Here is an 18,579-nt window from a genome sequence, read left to right on the forward strand (position 1 = left end):
CTAGCCTAGTTTTCTTTTATTATTAGCACATCCTCTTGTAGTAAGTAGACTAGCTAGATGCAAGGAAACTATAGACAGTATTACAATAGGGTATATGAGAAAATTGAGTTAAATTAGTGCACTAAAATAATTGTTTGTCTAGGATTTGAACTTTCAATTATGTACCCATTCTTCTAATTAAGGGCTTAATTAATATACCCGAGTATATATCATCGGCACATTAGCCATACATTAGCTTCTTGATCAGACAACGCGTGATAAAGTGTGGGGCCTATTTGTTACAAAATGAGCAATTAACCTTTCAGTAAACCAAATGTTATCGTCTAAATTAAAACTCAATCCAATATGTTTCGTAAATATCATTAATCCATTTCTTATACAATTCATTGGCATTGTCCAACATAATTTAGTCATATGGGGTTCATTTTTTTATGAAATGGTCTAAGCAATCATCTAATTCTTTCGGTAAATCGTATACATTTCATCTAAAACTCTAAATGTAATGTACTCTATATCTATCATGTGAAATAAAGTACGATTTTCCTATATAATACATTGGTATCAATCTCAATTATATGCCTCGTAAACCTAAAATAGGCAAATTTTTAAGAGAATATGACATGCTGACCTAATTTTGTTTTTATGGTAAGAATAATTTCAATTACGGAAGATGGGCCTCCATCTTACCTCAGTAGATCTAGGATACACTAATACAGGCAAACTGAAGGTAAAGGGTCCCATTATTATAAACCACAAGAAATTGATAGTACAGTTGTATTTTTGGAAGGATGAGCATGGGGAATGTGTATAGTTTTGTTCGTTGCTTCCATTAAACTCCAAACAAATCTATGAATTGAAGCTTGCTCTTTCTTTTATTTCTTCTTTTTTTATGACATAAGTATAACAAGTTTTAGGTGATTCTCGAACTTGTGCGGAGGGTATCATAACATATATGCATATGAACTTATTAGACCGTATTAGGCCAAATTAATTCTGATGTCACCATATCTTATATCTAATTGAGTTGATCAACTATGATTAGCCTTGAATTACTTTTTAAGGTAAAGAGAATATAATCTTAGATGATAAGTAATATTATAATATTCATGGGATAGATGTATGCATGTTTATTTAGTGTCAGAGTAGTAGATATGATATGATCCAAATAATGTTAAGAGGGGGGGGGGGGGGGGGGGGCTACATGATTTAAATGGGTGCAACGAATGAAGTAATAGCTAACCTATTTACAAGCACAAGTTGTAGCCTATGCATGTGGTAGATAGGTTTTGGGACCATCTTAGATAACCAATTTTGTAACTCAAGGATCAAAAGCCATCTACTCAAAAAGCCCTATATTAGTGGTTAACAAGGTCAAAAAGGTAGAGAAAAATGGAAGACCAAGAGAAAAACAATAGGACTCGTGTTAAATTTTGATGGTCACTCATGAAACCACTCCTCAATATATTTTCAACCTTGGATGCTCTTATGTTTGAAAATGTTGCTAGTTTGGCGTAGTGATTGTTTATACATTTTTTTTAATTTAATTTATGAGTGAGTAATGAGGTTTTTTTTGAAGGAATAGTGAAATAATTGATTAATAAACATATCTAACAATAGGTACTTATGAAACCGATAGAAACGTCTAACTTAGGTTATATATTATGAAGTACAAATTGGAGGAGTAAGCTAAACAAGTAATATTATGGAATAGAGGAAATAAAAACCTCCGTTAAGACAAAAAATAAATAAATGGAATAATCAATTCTATTTACTCTAAGGCTATGTCCAATTCAACTTAATTAAGCAAATGTTTGCTTATTTCATAAATGACCAAATTAGATCAAATCCGATTTTTTTATTTCCAACTATTGTTGCTAAATTAATTTTGTGTCTACAGTAAAAATAATTATGAAAAATTCATATAAATTGGAAAGCATGCATCAAGTACATGTACCAAAAAAAAAAAAAAAGAAGGTTGATAATATGGATGTCAATTAATGTAATTGGTTTTCTAGTAACTTTGTGGTCAAGACTGAAATGCATGATGCATCAATTATCAAATGTACTATTGCAAGTCTCAATTCTGCAACTACCTACGAGTACTAGCAAACAGAGCCACAGAGGACTTGTTCATAAATTTTTAATCAAAGCAGATTAACGTTTTTTTTTTTTTTTTTTTTTTGAAGGAAGCAGTGCTAGGTAAGTAGGTAGCTTAGTATTAATCACGGGACAAAGAGTCCATTAGTACGTAAGACTATAAGAGGAAACCTCGTTAAGACAATGATTTTCCCAAACTTATTCCGTACTGAAAGGAAGTAACCTAGCTAGATGATGAGTAACGAAGTTGCCCTCTCACTTAACATGAGACCAAGTAACAGACTTAAAATAAGTACTTGACACAAGAATATCTCCCAAGATCGAGTCTAAACCCAGAACAAGGCATACGCCTGGTAGCCAAAGCAGATTAACATAATATGATAATATAATGTACTAATAAAATAGCAGAACAAGGCATTCTACAAGTTCAAGTAGTCTTACTTACAATCTAAGAATGAGCTTACACTCACTACATAATTGTTAAACAAAAACATGCTTAAATTTATGTACTATATGCTCTTTGATCAGCTAAACAGGCTAAGAAAAGCATCCTGAATGATCCTATGAACATCAGAGGAATTGAGAGCAATGTAACAGTAAATCAGCTCTTCCATCTCCCCCCAATTACAAACTCCACCCTCTCGAACCATCTCGAGTATCGATCGTTTCAATTCTTTGTAAGGATCTTTCGTGTATAATACCGCGCACATAGTGTTATCAGCCCAAACCCCACAAACATCACTAGGCAAGTTAGCCGAAAAACTTATCCTAGCGCCTCGATTTCGTGCTAATATCTTCTTCTTATGCTGTTTGTAGTTTGCTCTTACCTTAGACTCCTCCATTGTAAGATATGGAGTATAATGTATATGATGAGGAGATTATGTTTATATATAAGAAGGTATACTATATGATTTGGTGTGTTATTATTGAATATTGATGTGTTTGGTAAAGTATGGGAAAGCCTAAAGAAAATAAATGCAAGATGATAGAAAGGGTGTAACGGAATGTCTTGTACAAAGGGAAATGATCATGTGATGTGAAATAAGGGATGCACATACAGCTGTGACTCTGTTACTGTGACCATTTATTATGTTCCTAGACAATTATGTCTTTCATCTATTCTTGTTTCTTGCCAATCTTTTTATTTGTTTGCTTGTGGTATTATGGTCTTAGCTCTCAGAAGTTAAAATTTGAGGTATTGATTCTAGGGGTGAGCGGAATCGGGTATCCGGTTGTATGTTTTTGGATTAAGCCTGAACTAGGTTAAAATTTATTATGAAAATTTGAAATAGAGATTGGAATATTGATTTCGTAATTCCCTATATATTGAAACATGTACAATTTTGACACTATTTACACACTCAAATTAATTACGGAGTATTTGTTGTGATTAATAAATAAGAAAAAAAAATACAGTCATGTGCGATCTAATTGAATTAGATTAGTTATACTTTCAACATAATCTATAAACTAGTCTTATCAATTAAAAATCTTTAATATTGACATTGTGCTTTGAGATGCATTAATTTTCCATTTTATCCAAGCGGGCCGGGGGAATTTTCATATTATAATATTCTACGAGTATAAGTACTACGGAGTGTTAGTTAAAGGGAAATCATTGACGGAAGGACTCTTATTAAACATTAATCGAGAGAAGCGCTCTTAAGGGTAACTTTTTTGCATTTTACACAACACAAAAATCCAATATTTTATTGTATTTTATTTATACAATATGTCAAAAGCTGATATTTCACATGGCATAAATAAATGCATAATTATATGTACTATGGAGTATTGCATGCGATAAAATTCCATTAGATAAATACCTATAATGATAAGGTGTAATAATTTGTCTTTTAAATATAGTACAACACTCAATCAATCTAACGCATAACAACCAGATTTATATTTCAAGCAAACAATGGTAAATTGGTAATACCCTAAGATTCCTGATAGATTATGGAAATAATCTATTTATGTATATATATTATTTGTAATTATCCTAGATAATTATCTCCTGTAATTATGCTAATCATAGTGTATAGCTTCCTAGTTTAGCTAACATACTTTTGTGTATATATTGGTTAAACGTTAATGACACGATAAATATTCTCATATTCTCTCAATTCCCTAGCAGTTTAAGAATTTCAATCCCAACATCTCCCACTAAATTATACTTCATCCATCATACAATACAAAGCCTTTTTGGTTTTTTTTACGAGAATTAGGGTCTGTTCTCATTGACTGAACTGAACTAAAGTGAACAGAATATTTTATGAGAGAAGGAAATTAGAAACTTAACTGAACTGAATTGAATTGAACTGAAAATAAGCTGAAAAGAACAGACCTTTACGAAAATTATAGATTCCTTAAAACTAATGTTTGAGAGTACATATATGCATGTGGGATTAGAGAGAGAAGATAGAGAGAAAGCAAAAGTACTTAAAATTATTAAGAGAGAGTGTGTTGGGAATTAATGTCAAAAGACATCAATTAGTACAAGCAGGAAAAGAAAAATATGACAACTCATCAATAAGGCCTTGTTTAGTTCACCTTAGTTTTACTGATCAGAAAAAATAAGGCCCTATTTACTTCACCTTATTTTTGCTGAACTGAAATTATTTTTACTGAAACAAAATTATATTTGCTGAACTTAAATTATTTTTACTGAACTTAAATTAATTTTACTGAACTAAAATTATTTTTGCTGAATTGAAATTATTTTTACTAATTTTTATTATAATTCTTCTTTAAGAAAACTGAATTTTACTGAACTGGACTTATTTTTACTGAACTGAAATTAATTTTACTGAACTGAACTTATTTTTGCTGAACTGAAATTATTTTTAATTAATATTATTTTGTTAAGGTGAAGTGAACAGGGCCTAAGTTCAAGTCAGAAAAAATAAGTTCAGATCAGATCATCATTGTATGTGCAATTTTTTATCGCTAAATATCTTTAATTTCGTAATGAAAAAAATTATGAAAATCACATATTAATAAAATACACATTATTACAAATCTAACAAGACTCCACTTGATATATTTTTCTGTATAAATTATTGTATATTTAGTGTCAAAGTTTGGTCAAATCTGACATTCAAATCAGATCAGATCAGATAAGTTCAGATAAGTTCAGATAAGGTGAACTAAACAAGCCCTAAGAGGGTAATATTTTTTTTTAAAAAAAAAGTACTAACTTTAAATAGAAACTAGTTTTGCGCCCGGGCGATGTTCGGATTGTCCTAAACTTTTTAGCTTAAATACAATTGTATAACCACTTTGATAATGTAAAGTATTTAGACATATGATATCAAATCGCTTATTTATATAATAATGTACTTTTTGTAGTTTTATTTGTAAATAGATATTTATATTATTTTTAACTAAATATTTTTTTATTGCACTTAAATTAATTATTTCTAATGAACTGAAAGTATTTTTACCAAACTAAAATTATTATTTTTGATTAAAACTTATTTATACAGATTTTCTATTTTTTCATGAGAAGCTATTGTGTGCCGATGCCCGCACACAAATTTCCGCGCGGATAATTTGACTAATATGTTTTACTTGTTAGCTTATATGTTTCATGAGTTAGCTGATATGTTTCATATGTTGGCTAATATGATTTGGGTTTGTATTCTTTTTGTTGACTGATATATTTTTTAGAATTTTTGATAAGTTTTTTTATTGGCTAATATCAAACATCATTTGGCTTATATGTTTCTTTAGTTGATTGATATGTGTATTTTAATTATTGGCTTATATGTTCCTTGTGTTGTCTGATAAACACCTTTTGTTGGTTGATATACTTCTCTTGTTAGCTTATATTTATTTTTTGTTGGCTGATATACTCCTCTTGTTGGCCTATATGAATCTTTTGTTGGCTGATATAATCCTCTTGTTGGCCTATATGAATCTTTTGTTGGATGATATAATCCTCTTGTTGGCTTATATGTATCTTTTATTGGCTGATATACTCCTCTTGTTGGCTCATATGTATCTCTTGTTGGCTAATATAATCCTCTTATTGGATAATACGTTTTTACTAATGTCTTATATGTCTTTAATGTTGATTGATATAAGACATTAATTGACTGATATATTCATTCTAATGGCTAATATATATCTTTATTGGCTAATATTAACAACATACTCACAATCATTTCTTTCTCTCTCTCCTCTTTCCTCCTCTTCATTCCTCTCTTTCTTTCTCAAAAAAAAGAGAAGGTACGAATTTGGATTTTCTCACAGAAACAAACGCAAACCATCTGGATTTTCTCACTACCCCTTCATTCAACCCACCAACCCTCAACAAATATCCCAAACACACACGAAGAAGAAGAATTCAACAATTAAATGCGATGTCGTTTGGTCTACCTCATCCTCGCCAGAAAAAGCAACCACCGCAGTCGTTGTTGTTGTTAACCCTGCCATTACAATCTCCTCCACCAACGGAATCTCCGCCGCCTTACTCACCCCCGACGAATTGAACCTCGAAGTCCAACCTCAATCCAACGCAAAACACAAAAACCAAAATCGAGTATTAGAAGTGGAAATTCACTTGCAAAATCTTATCAATGGTACTAGCTTTGCAGACAAAAAGGGGGAGCAGATGAGGGAGACAGAGAAGGGAGGAGAGAGAAAGAAAAGGGAAGAGAGAAGGAGAGATAAAGAGAAAGGAAAAGAAATCGAAATCGGCCTGCCGTACAAACACTTGGGTGTGGGTGCCCATATCCAACAATTTGTGTTTTTTTATTAATCATATTACTAATATATATTATAAATGGATCTCTAATAATTTGTGTTTTTTTATTAATCATATTACTAATATATATTATAAATAGATTTCATTTTAAAAAGTTTTTTAAAAGGAATTGTATGATGGAAATAGTACTAAGTTATAAAATATTTATTAAAAGTTATAATTAATTTTGCATATATGAAATATTAGAAATTTATCGATAATAAAACACTATAAAATATTTTTATATTAAAAAATCTATTTAAAATTCACTTCTTAACTTACTATGTGTTACAATAATACCTATTAGTCGCTTAGACATTTGGCGAAAAATTTGAATGTCTAGTATCGATGTCTAGTGGTTTGGTTGCGAGACCGGCTTTATATATTAATGATATGATATGATAAGCTTTGTATTTTAGTTACCCAAAATAGAATATAGACTTTGAATTGTGTGAGGAAGGGAATATTGTGCACATATATAATCGCATGGAGCCATAGATGGTAATAGGACTTGTAGCTATGTGTTTGCTAACGTAAAAATTAGGAAGTAAAATCTTTTTTAAACGAAAAGTGATCGAATTATGTTGTTTAGTTCCCAAGTAATGTATGCAATACGTAGAGAATTTTTATATTGGAATTTACCTTAGGCATTTGTGGTGAATAACTATTTCAATGCACCAAGCTAAGCTTGGTTTAGTGGAAAAGATTGCTATTTTAATCTTAAGGTTGGGGGTTCAATTCCCACTAAAGGTACTTTGAGGGAGGGGATCCCTTACTCTTCCCCTTCATTCTCAAAATGTCTGACCTGTAAATAGCGGACTAAAAAACCATGAGAGTTGATATTCGATCGGGGTCCTTTCTCCTTACCGTTTTTTTTTTAAAAAAAGGTCATATCACACTGTTTGGGCTATGTTATGACTCGTATTTATGAGTTTTTTTTTTTTTAACAATCCAAGAGAAAAGTTTATTAGCCAAATAACCACTATTCCACTATAGTTGTCTTTGGGCCTCATAGATATCACTGGATAATTATGAGTTATGACTCATAGTAATTCATAGACATAATGAATAAGAAATACAAAGTACAATAATTAAAAAACTTTCATCTTGTACTTGTAGTTTATTTTGTTTAGGTGTCAATTTAAAGATATCACTCCAGCACCATGACATATTGACATTCATCCATTATCCAACGGTAAAATACACCACAAAATTTATACCCAAACCACAACTAGGCCCTATTCACTTCACCTTAAAAAAAAAATATTAAGTAAAAATAATTTAAGTTTAGGAAAAATAACTTTAATTCAGTAAAATTAATTTTATTTCAATAAAAATAAGTTCTGTTCAATAAAAATCAGTTATCTTAAAGCAGAATTATAACAGAAAATCAGTAAAAATAATTTTAGTTCAGTAAAATTAATTTAAGTTCAGTAAAAATAATTTAAGTTCAGCAAATATAATTTTGTTTCAGTAAAAATAATTTCAGTTCAGCAAAAATAAGGTACAGTGAATGGGGCTTACATGAATATTTTGCACTTATTACTTCTGTTAATTTTTAGCTGTAATAAAGGGGTATGAATATTTTGCATCTACCACATCAATTAATTTTTAGCTAACAAAGGGTTATTATATATATCTACATGACTACATTATACACGAAGGTGTATCTTTCCTTTTCATATAAGTGGCCAAAGTGGGCTAGCTTTTAGGCCCTAATATATTTAGGGCTTTAGCCCAAGTAATATATGCTTCTGTTTATGATAAATAAAATAAAAAAAATAAAAAAAGTGGGTATACATGTGTTTACATATTAGAATGGGTTTTTGGGAATTGGTGATTAGTACATTTAGTAGTGGTCCTCGAGCATAAATATTACGAGTACCATAGTTTCATACATGAGAAGTGCATAAAATCAATCTCGAATTTATCTACTTGCTGCCATTTTTGCCAACTCCTATAATGCTACTGTGCTAGCATTGTTTGACAACACTATTATTCATTTAAGAATATTTTTAATTTTAGCATTTTATCGTATGGTTGGTTTGCCACTTTCTTCATCACCCATTACGTACTATCACGAATCCACCATAGGTCATACACTACCTTCCTTGTTATACTCCATCCGCTTTAAAATAATTGACATATTTGACTTTTTTTTTATTAATTTTGATTATCTTTTATTGTTATTTAATTTAATATACTACCTCCAGTTCTTGTTACTTGCTACAAACCCAAGTTTTGCAGGCTCCTAGGCAAAAGACTCTAAACATGATTATTGAAAAATAAGGATATATACTTAAGTATTAATCCAACTAAAAAAAAAATCAACCAAACTTAAATCAAATAACCCACCACCACCACCAGCACCATCTAGCTGTACAAAAACAACTACCCACCACCTACCACCTACCACTGAACCCAGCACCGACAACCCCCAAACGCAACTAGCCCAACACCGACGAACCTAGCAACCACCAAACCCAACATCGCCACCGATCTAAGCCACGAACCCACCAAACCACTACCGCCACCGATCTAATACACGACCACACCAAACTACGAACCCACCAAACCACCACCGCCACCGATGTAATCCACGACAACACCACCGCCACCGATGTAATCCACGACCACACCAAACCACGAACCCACCAAACCACCACCGACACAACCCAACAACAACCCACGATCTGAACCACCCGCCACCACCGACACAACCCAAGATCTGAACCACCCAGCAACAACCCACAATCTGAACCCCCCACGATCTGTAACATACCCAGCAACGGTGATCTAAAACCAAACTGACAAGCGACGATCTGAAACCACCAACGGCGATCTGAAATCACCCACGATCGACGATCTGAAACCACACCGACGATCAACCACCCACGATTTGAAACCACCCAGCACCGACGAACCCGCCGCTCTTAACCCACGAAGCCGTCATGAGAATGGGGTTGGAGGAGGAGAAAGAAAAAAATGGGGATTAGGGTACAACTAATTAAGCTTGGAGATTAATCTAATGAAATCAAATTTGTATTTTAATAAGGTTGTTTTTTTAAAAAAAAAAAAAAAGTAAAGGTATATTGGTCATTTACCACCCAAAAACTTACTAAAAAATGAAAGAAATAAAATTGTTGCAACTAATGTGAACCATCCGTTTTTGGTAATCGTTGCAAGTAACAACTAACAAGAACCAGAGGTAGTAATTTTATTTTTATTTTTTTTTGACAAGAAGAAAAAGGGATTTCATTAATAAAATATAGCCAAACGACACTTACATATAATTCCTAGCTAGGAAAGCAAGAATTCCAACACAAGTACACATCTTAAATTAAATACATCACACATTTAATTAACAATCGCCTTTATAAAAAACTTCATATAAAACAATACAATTTGTGAATTCGCACTAATTCGGCTTAAAATCCACCGATGCATAGTCGTTTGAGTGAAAATACTCATGTGGTCCTACGAATTCTTATAGAGATTATGAAACCCTAGATCTTCAACTCTCTCATAGAAACATAAAAAGAAAATAAACTCAAGAGAAAAATCATCATCTCAAGAATGAGATTTATTTATTGAAAGCAATTAAAAGGTTTCTGGGGCTTACCACCGGTAAAAACACCAGTGAAGGCCCTCACAAAGATTTACAATTGAGACCAAGAGGGAAAGAGATGGAGAGAAAAGGGAGAAGAGAGAAGGAAAACCTTCAAAAAAAAAATGAAAAAACCTAGCAATGGAGGCTAGGAAAAACCCTCCTAAGGGAGAAACCCTAGAGGGAACAAATTGCCTTACATTTTATGTACTCTTTTTATTCTATGTACGGGTTTTTCACCATATGCCGCTGAGTTTTTTTATTTATTCACCATATACCCCTGAACTTTTTTAAATTCATTATATACCCCTGAGTTTTCACAAAAATACTTTCACAAAAATACACCATATACCCTTGATGGCTAATGATTGTTAATTTCGTCAATTATTAGGGTTAATTTTGAACCAAAAACCACCCTAAATACATTCTCCTACTCCCGAACTATCCACATTTCTTTTTCCTACCCCCAAAATCACCCTAACTTTCCTTTTCTCATCCTCAAAATCAATCATACGGATATGATTATGGAGATTTAGAGTGGTTTTTTTTTGGGGGGGAGGGCTGGAGAAAGGAGATAAGTGGTTTCGGGGATGAGGGAGAGAGCTAGATCTAAGGTGGTTTCGATGTATAATTAACCAAATTTCACTCATTTTATTTTCATTAGGGGTATATAGTGAATTTTTGTAACAACTATGGTGAATAGACAAAAAAAAACTCAGGGATATATGATGAAAAAACCGTAAAATTGAAATAAAAACTTGATATTCTAATAATGTACATTATTAAGATAAAATCAACAACCACACCTTTTGTTTCTTTTTTTTTGGAAAACAAATCAACAATAACCTACTTATTACTATAACATTTTACTTTATATAATATACCAATAAAAGTTGGTCAAAGTTGATTTAAAAAAAAAGGAAGTACACATGTTTGGCGTACGCGTTTAGAGATGGCAGTGGGTCGGGTTAAATGGGAGACTCGCCCCATCTTGCCCCAGTAGGGCGAGGATGGAGGGAGTAAGGGTGGTTTGGTGGGTGATGGGGCGGAAATGGATACAAAATGTATACCCGCCATGGGTGATAGGACGGGTATAGATTTTAAATTAGACCTGCCCCATACCCACCCCGCTCGTACCCGCCTCATATTTCCTTAAGAAGAGTTTAGATTATGAAACTTGATACCCCTTAAGGTCCAATCTGCCCAAACCGTAAGAGTCCCAAATTTTTTAACATAATTTGATGTAATTGTCATTAATGTGATACAATACAATATCATGGCAGTGAGTTTGAGATGATTTTGAGGCGGGTATGGGGTGGGTATGAGGTGGATATGGATATCGAAGTGGGTGGTAGGACGGGGGCGGTATGGATGTGGATATTGTACCCGCCATGGGTGGTGGGGCGGGGATGGGTATAAGTTTTTAGGCGGGTATGGGAATGGAGGTACCATCATCCGCATCCGACCCGCCCCATTGCCATCCCTATACGTGTTCAACAACGAACTACTTTTAGCAAAGTCAAAACACTATAAAGTAATACTAAATTTAGATAATGGTATTTGGCAAAATTATGATTGATATTAATTAGTTTTTGAAATAGTGATTCACAAAAGTTATTTAAAATCGACTTTCAGAGTAATATTTGTCAAAAGATATTGAGCGTAAACTACTGATGGAAAGCCATAGAATTGAAATAGAGTTAATAGACCTCAGAATTAGATAGTCTGCGAATAATTAGATTTGATTAATTAGTAAACAGTCATTGAGACGGTCATTTATTTAAGTCTTTCATCTTGAATTTTAACTTATTAGTAAAGTCATCCACTAATTAAATTGGTCTCAGTAACCTTACAATGTGTGATTATAAGTTATAAACAAGGCGACCCACTTTTATTACCATAATAGCAGACAAGTTAAGTAATACAAATATTATGGTCTCAAAAACAAAAACAAAAATAGTAATACAATACTAAATGCAGATTATTGATGATAAAAATCCATAATACATCTGATGCGGTGTCGAAACGCACACAAATTAATAATAATTACCCTAAGACTACTAACTTGTAATTAGTGGAAGTAGGGATCGATCCCACGAAGAATGAGAAAGACTCAAAACAGTAAAAGAATGATTGGGGGGTGTTTAAGGATAAAGATAAACTAACAACTAGGAACTTAAACTAATAAGAACAAGAACAGATAAGGAACTTGAGATACTCAGCAACTACATATAGAAATCCACCATGCAAATGTATAATCACGGACTTGTTACTTAACCCTTTAGAATAGCTTGACTTATGGAACAAGTTCCTCTGTTTTCCCTTATTAATGGTTAGATCCCGTACGACTTTCACTAACCCTAACCAACAGATAACCCCTATACTACGAGCAAGGAATTTAACCTGATGACAGCATTAAGAACTAGGAAAACATCAGGCCAAGACAACCACAACACTCCGGAACTTACGTGATTTGGCCTCGATCAAGAATTACTTTTCAATTAATAGAGTGGAACGTCCTCCTCTACAATTGTTTGCTACTCGATTAATGTTCCCAAGCAATTACGGACTTAGTAGTATTAATTAGCAAAAGAAATCAGACCCAAACAAATAGTTGTACACCTACTTATAAGAAATCATCATTCGTATGAACAAAACAATAATTCAAGAATACTCTAAAGAATTAATCATTAAAACCAACAATACTCGTCTCAAATACTTAATACATGGCTTCAAACTAATAGTTACTGAGCATAACAAGCTAAGGACTCATAATACAAAGATAAGAAAAGAAAACGAAACAAGAACCCATCAAGTTTCTCAGATTCGGATCTGAGTTCCTCTCAGGCAACTCCGAATTCCTTCGCTGCAATGTATCACGAAGAGTGACCAACGACTCCTAACCCTAGAAGGGTTATGGAGTGAAGCCTCCCTTCTCTCTCGTCTCTTCTTCAGTGTCTGGCTTGTTTTCTCTATGATTTCGTGGCTTTGAATAGGCTAAGAGATAATTGGGAATCTTTCAAAGATAAGGAAAGTAATTAGATAAAATTGTGAAAAATATATCTCTTCCATATCTTAACCAATTGATAAGATCTTCTTTTCATTCATATTTATCTTTTCCAACAGCTGTAGATCTTGTGAATTATTCCCCAAGATTTCCCAAATTTGCGGATTCAATGAACCTAGACGAACAAAACGTGCCCAGCAAGCTGTTTTCATCTCCGTCAGTTTCTCAAGTTCCTCGGCAGGAACTTCCAATTGTGCTCCGCATTGATTCCTTCATTTGGTTGATCTTTTTACCTTCTAAAACCACTCAATAACCTATCAAAACACACAAATGAGAAATAAGCCACAAAATATCAAAAACCTAAATAAAAACACTAAAATGCTAAAGGAACTTATCCAAAATCTAAGGAACATATATATAAAATAGTGTCAGAAATGACACTCATCAACATCGTGTTCAGTAAGGCTACTTGAAACCTCTACCAACTAGTTCTTGATACGCTTGATCCTTGCAACAACTTGAACATACAGAAAATCAATGACATATTCCACACGTCGGAACAAAGCGTGCCTCCATGTCCTGCTATACAACAAACTTCCAACGACTCCCCAAAATCCAGTCGCAAAGCCAAGCATTACAACGATGTAGAACATCACCTTTTCAAGGGTGCTTTCTATCTCTTCCTTTTCTTCTTCTGGTTGTTGTTGTTGTCTGCCATGTTTGCCTCCGCATTTTGGCAATGGATCTCCACATAATCATGCATTATGTGCATAAATGGATGGATCGTTGAGAGTTTGGAGTTGGTTTCCTGTAGGAATTTCTCCATGAAGCATGTTTCTTGATAAGTTGGAGCCGGTTAAAAAATTTAAGGCTGATAAGCTTGATGGGATTGTTCCAGAGAGATTATTTTTAGACAAGTCAAGTGATTCAAGTAATCCCATTTCACCAATGTTGAGAGGAATAATTCCAGTCAAATGATTGTTGGACAAGTTCAAACCTATGAGTTTAGATAGATTTGTAAGCTCCTCGGGTATTGACCCCACTAAGCCATTGCTTGAGAGATCCAGGTTCACTACAAGCTTCAATGTCGTGGTGTATTGTAGTTCTACCCCTTTCAAGACCACCATAGCATTTTCTCCTTTGAAACTCTCTGGTGGCCGCATAGGCGGCTTATCTGGTTCTGGTGCTTCTACTGGGGCCATTTCGTATGTAGAAGGTGCTTTGGTATGCAGTGACTTCTTCATACTCTTTAAATGGCCAAAACAATTAGGGATGCTTCCTGTCAAATTGTTTATTGCAAGGTCAAGGAATTGAAGGCTCGGGAGCAGACACAATCGTGATGGAAAAACACCTTCAAGGGTGACTTTCTGCATCCCAATCTGGAACCTCCCCGGACATTTTATTTTCACCTAGATCCTAAATCACCAACTGCGAAAGTTCATTTAGTGTTGGAGGTAGAGTACCTTCTAATGAGTTGTTATTCAGTTTAAGATATGCCAATTTCGGAAGTAGCCCAATAGTCATGGGGATACTTCCAGAAAGTTTGTTAGAGGACAGGTCAAACACTCAAGCCTTCTGAGGTGCCCCAACAATCAGGGATTGATCCAGAGAGTTGGTTTCTTTGAAGATGTAGGAGTTTTAAATTCTCTAAATGGCACAATGGAGCTTTGACTACACCACTCTTAGAGTATGAGTTATTAAATATAGGCCCTGAAAGCAAGTTATATGAGAGGTCTATGTATCTTAGTTGTGAAGATGGAAAAAAAATGTGGGATCGGTCCCATAATGTGATTATTGGAGATATTTATCTCTAGCAAATTAACATTTGGAATCCAATCAATTATTTCTCCAAAGAGCCTGTTATTGGAAAGGTCTAACACACTGAGCTCATTTTGCAAGGACGATAAAGACCCTAGAGAAGTGGGAATGGATCCATATAAAAAGTTATTGTTTAAATCTAATTTTTTTCAAGGATGACAATGACCCTAGAGATGCTGGAATGGATCCGTTTAAAAAATTGTTGCTTAAATCTAAGTTTTCCAAGGATGATAATCCCCCCAGAGAGGTAGGAATGGTTCCCCATAAATTACAACTATTTAGATCTAACTCAATCAGTGATGACATGTTTCCAATAGCTGGAGGAATTGGACCATAAAATGTATTGCCATTTAAAATTTCAATGAACTTCAAATTTCTCAACTCTCCTAACCATTTTGGTAAGGTATTTGTGATATTATTGAAGGTCAATTCCAAATACTCAAGATCATATTCGACGCAGTTAGTGAAATTATCATGATTAAAGCCTAAGAAATTACCTCCTACGATAATAGAATTTTGCAAGTTGAGTGTTTTAAGATGGCATAGATTCCCCAAGAATCCCATGATTGTCCCTCCCTCAACTTGACTAAAACTATTCCCACTAAGGTAAAGATGTTCAAGGTCTTTCATATTACCTAGCCAAAGTGGGATGGAGCCATTCAAGTGACAATCTGCGAGGGCAAGAAATCTAAGGGAGGTCATGTTGGACAAAAAAAGAGGGAGTGGGCCCTCCAAGTTGTTACTTGAAAGATCAAGGTATTGGATAGTAGTAGGCAGAGTTGAATGGGAGAAAAGAAGATATGAGAAGGAATTGTCAGAAAGGCTAAAGAAATTCAAGTCCCCTCAGGCTCGAAAACCAGAGTGGGATTGATCCATTCAACGAGTTATATGAGAGGTCAAGCAATTTAAGGGAGGTCATGTTGGACAAAATATGAGGGACTGAGCCTTCTAGGCTATTCCATGAAATATCAAGATGTTGTATTCTAGAAGCCAAAGTTGAATTGGAGAAAATATTTGACAAAAGTTGATTACCAATTCCGATAGGGATGGACGATAGCCGCAAGTCTAACAAAGGAAGGTGGCCAACTACTTGCGGCAGTGTATTTAGAGCTTCAGTAGTGATACTGATGCTGCTAATGTCCAAACACCGCAAATTCACAAGAGAAGATAACCAGTGGAGATTGGACGAGTCAGAATTAGAATTCATAGAAAGATCTAGAGCTCGTAATCTAGTGAGGTTGCCAAGCTGTGAAGGGACACCACCGCCAAACCATCCGCGAGAGAGGTTGAGATACCCTCAAATGTTTCATTGACCCTATCAACCCTGGGATACGACGGCCAAAAAAATTCCCACTCAAATCTAAGTACCTCAGTTGCCTCAGTTCAAGCAAGCTAGGATTCAACTCAGAGAAACTTAGACTAGAAGCGGAAACAAACCATGGAACATCAGGCCCAAAATTGTAAAATGGAGATGCGGAAGGGTAAAATGGACTGTCATACCCAGTTTTGTCATATGGAGTTTTGAAAGGTAACCAGTATCCTTCATAGTCACTCCGTAGATCAAGACGAAGCACATGACGGGTAGCGTTGTGGCAGGTGACACCATACCAGCTACAACAATCATCCCCCTTCCATGAAAACAGTATGTTGGCGTCGTCTTTTGAGACACTCCCCTTGAACTTTAAGAGAGCATCTCGTTCCGGCTTAAGGCGGCCTAAGGTGAAGCCCTTTTGCCCCATCTGTATATTGATCAAAGGCAAAAGGACTATGACAAGTAAAATAATTTCTAGATGAACATTACCCATTGTTATATTAACTCAAGGTAAAACAAAGTAGCTAATTGTGTTGGTTTGCATGTATGTGTTTCTGGATATATGAAAAGTTGCCTTAGGATAGTGCTATATATAATAAGTGCATCAGACCTCTATTATTTTCACCCCAAAAATCACGCAAAGACTATCTTAAATTAGTACGCTTTATGTAATTACTAGTAGAAAGAAAACGACAAGCTAAAAGAGGGTAAAAGTAAAAGGGTAAAAGTAAAGTGAGAGACTAGGAAATGTTCATATTATCTTTCTTAATTGCCGTAAATGATACTCACAAGTTTGTCCGTAAATGAAGTCTTCCATACATCTTAATTGATAGAATACAGACAAATTAAACATATGGAGCCATGGAATTAATACATGACATAAAGGCCTTGTTTGGTAATTGGCTTTTAGTTGGCTTTTTGGTTGGCTTTTGGCTTTTGGCTTTTTCTTTTGGTCAAACAGCCAAAATACTTGTTTGGTAAATGGCTTTTCAGCTAGGTGAAAAGGCCGGCTTTTCCGCCAAAAACAAAAAGCTAGTGTTACTAGCTTTTTGGTTTTGGCTTTTGGCTTTTCATTAAACAAATTACTTTTTATCCTTAATTATTAATTAATAATAATTAATAATTAATAATTAATAATTAATAATTAATAATTAATAATTAATAATTAATAATTAATAATTAATAATTAATAATTAATAATTAATAATTAATAATTAATAATTAATAATTAATAATTAATAATTAATAATTAATAATTAATAATTAATAATTAATAATTAATAATTAATAATTAATAATTAATAATTAATAATTAATAATTAATAATTAATAATTAATAATTAATAATTAATAATTAATAATTAATAATTAATAATTAATAATTAATAATTAATAATTAATAATTAATAATTAATAATTAATAATTAATAATTAATAATTAATAATTAATAATTAATAATTAATAATTAATAATTAATAATTAATAATTAATAATTAATAATTAATAATTAATAATTAATAAAAAATAATTAATAAAAAATAATTAATAATTAATAATTAATAATTATTAATTAATAATTAGTAATTAATAATTATCAATCAATAATTATCAATCAATAATTATCAATAAATAATTAGTAATTAATAATTAATAATTATCAATCAATAATTAGTAATTAATAATTGGTAATTAATTAATAATTAATTATTAATTTGTAATTAGTAATTGATAATTGATAATTAATAATCAGTAATTAATAATTAATAATTATTAATCTATAATTAATAATTAATAATCAGTAATTAATAATTAATTATTAATAATTAATAATTAGTAATTAGTAATTAATAATAAGTAATCAGTAATTAATAATTAGTAATTAATAATTTATAAATAGTAATTAATAATCAATAATCAATAGTTAATAATTTATAATTAGTAATTCATAATCAATACTTATTAATTAATAATTTATAATTAGTAATTA

At 32.7% G+C, this 18,579-nt stretch overlaps 1 pseudogene; it reads right to left on the reverse strand.

Moving 5' to 3' along the window:
• Positions 1-13,114: 13,114 nt before the first annotated feature.
• On the reverse strand, positions 13,115-17,084 carry LOC145565486 (uncharacterized; annotated as a pseudogene).
• Positions 17,085-18,579: the final 1,495 nt, after the last annotated feature.

This window comes from Chenopodium album, chromosome 10 (assembly GCF_948465745.1).
Source record: "Chenopodium album chromosome 10, dcCheAlbu1.1, whole genome shotgun sequence".
NCBI classification, from domain to species: Eukaryota; Viridiplantae; Streptophyta; class Magnoliopsida; order Caryophyllales; family Amaranthaceae; genus Chenopodium; species Chenopodium album.